The 2,566-nt window shown below is 32.2% G+C and overlaps 1 long non-coding RNA gene across 1 annotated transcript; it reads right to left on the bottom strand.

The window, feature by feature from the left end:
• Positions 1–1,944: 1,944 nt before the first annotated feature.
• On the bottom strand, positions 1,945–2,565 carry LOC110225884. Its single transcript, XR_002330039.1, has 3 exons — positions 2,509–2,565; positions 2,335–2,416; positions 1,945–2,254 (listed from the first exon to the last, which is right to left on the bottom strand). It is a non-coding gene; the product is annotated as an uncharacterized LOC110225884 (long non-coding RNA).
• Position 2,566: the final 1 nt, after the last annotated feature.

Raw genomic sequence — 2,566 nt, 5'->3', positions numbered from 1 at the left:
AGATGGAATCATGTCAAACGACGTCGAATAGATTAGTATCCATTCGACATCGTTTCACATGCTCTAATTTTTTGTTGCCTAAATTAACTAGTTTTATAAAAATATCTATACGACGTCGTATGCAAGTTTATCTAAAGCTAATATCTGTTAGTATATTATACGATGTCGTTTGGCATGTTTCAATCTTTGCTATGTCTAAGGTAATCTTTTGGTTTCGTTAAAGGATATCTAATTTAAAAAAAAAAAAAAAAAAAAAAAAACAAAAAAACAAAAAAACTGTATCACTAAATCTAGCGCCAGTCAATCTTACATAAACTTTAACATACATTTTTTGTAGCTTCTCTTGTAACCAAAATCCCGAATAAAAAACAAAATTCTAGAATTGATGTCAAGATTCGATTTTCAAAGTAGTTATCTTTTAGTGTAAAAATCCTCATAACTTCAACTAGGCATAATATTTGGAGGAAATTGAAATTTAAATTCTATAACAAGATTTGTTTTACATACATCCTATGTTTCACATGTCTCCGAAGAGCTAATATGCGTTGTATATTATAAGTTCGGATATTTTTTCTTGTTTAGCATCACTCATCATCATATTTAATGACAAATAATGATAATTGGAACTAATATACAAAGACGCAGCATGGGTTTATCATGTTAAACAACTACACTAGAATACAAGATTCTGGAAAAAACAAATCATTCACTTTGAACAAAATACTCAGCACTGTTAGATATTATATCAAACCCCAAACTGATGTAAAACCATTGTTCTAAAAAGTTGTCTAGGCGGTCGCCTAGGGCTCCGAGTCGGTAGACGCTCAAGTGACGTTTAAACAACCGTTTCAACCGCCTAAGTTTTGTTTCAATGTATTTATCCAATTTTCAACCGCATAAATTTAAATTATAAATTTTAGTTTCATATATATTGTACGATATGAATTAAATAAATGTTTTCGTGTAATTTTTGTTTACAGTTTAATATTTTTATTCTTCTAATACATAGTTTTATATGATTTTTATCTTAAATATCATATTTTAAAAGTGTTAGGTTGTAAACATCTAAACCACCTAAAATCGCTTAAACCCCGATTAGGCGTTCTAGGCGCTAGGCGCTTGGGTCACCGCCCGATTAGCGCCTAGTGCTAAAACAACAATGCATCTCCTCTTGTCTCCCTCATAAGCAATTTTCATGCATTTGTTGCCTCGTTCTTTGAGAAAGTAAATGTTGTCCACAAATACCAGTAAAGCCAAAAGTTGCAAACTCATAACTCAATATTTAGAGCTCTTTCCATCATTTATACATGACTACACTACAAGAAAAACTTATATTCTTAGCGCGAAAAAAATGCTATTATAGGTAATACATAGCGAAATAACAACTGCTATGATTGCGGCAGCTATGGTAGATACCCCACCTACAATAGCATTAATTTTGTCTGCTATAGTATGTTCATCTACAATAGCACTTTTTTAATGTCTTTATTTCTTGTTTCATAGCAATAATCGAATGCCATTACTACCTTTAATAGCATTTATTTGTTGTTATTAGTTAGGTATATATTAAATATAATAATCCTTTTATATTATATATTTTGGTCAATTTTGTTTTTTTTACGCTATTTTTTCGGAAAATATTAAAATGAAAAGACAATTAAACTTAAACAAAATATGTTTATATAATTGTTAACATTACAAACCAACAAAAGAGTTAGATCAAAGTTTTACAAAAAAAATGGAAATAAAATTAAAATGCTCATAATTCTGTCGAGCTTCCATATATTGCTCCTGCCTAAACGAGATATCGTGGTTCCCCGCCATCATCAGCTCGTGATTTGTCATTTCATCACAGTAACAAAATATTGGCCAAAGGACTTGCTCAATGAATCCCATCATTGGCATCAAACATACTTGACCTATTACAACAAAATCGAAATCAACCACAAAGCCAAAACTCAGGATATTCATATCACTTTGAAGAAAAAGAAGAGATACAACATCTTCATCTGTATACCTGAGAATTCCTTTTAGAGGTCCTGCTGAGGCAAACCTATATTAGAGGTTTTGCATCAAATATATGTGCATAGTTATTCATCAATGTCCCAGCCTGAATCTACCTGCAAACACAAATGTTCACAGTCAAAAATTACAAGAGGTAAAGGAACAAACCGTTCTCATGTTGTTGGTAGCTCGCTTGAAGTTTCCTCTTAGCAAACTGGAACTTTGCGTCTGCATCAAGAGCTTTGAGTTTCTGCCATGAACAAAGAAGGATTAAAACCGTTACTTCCCTGCTCAAGAATACGACTAAAACTCTTTGATTCCCACACTCACTTCTTGTTAAGGTCCTGGAGCTTTTCACTTCTTGCGTCTGCATCAAAAGCTTTGAGTTTCTGCTACCAACTCCTTCCATTCACTACATATACACATGAAAACCTTAATGGCACATTTAAAAGAGTAAAGAAATTGCCAAATTTCGTGTTCTTTAACGAAAGATAAAACTCATACAGGATAATAGTCTTTGCGAGTTGGCGAATCTTATCAAAACCCATGTTTCCTCAAACCA

This window comes from Arabidopsis lyrata (assembly GCF_000004255.2).
Source record: "Arabidopsis lyrata subsp. lyrata unplaced genomic scaffold ARALYscaffold_8, whole genome shotgun sequence".
Lineage (NCBI taxonomy): Eukaryota > Viridiplantae > Streptophyta > Magnoliopsida > Brassicales > Brassicaceae > Arabidopsis > Arabidopsis lyrata.
Note: the sequence above shows the minus strand (reverse complement) of the source record. Positions and strands in the feature narration are given on the sequence as shown.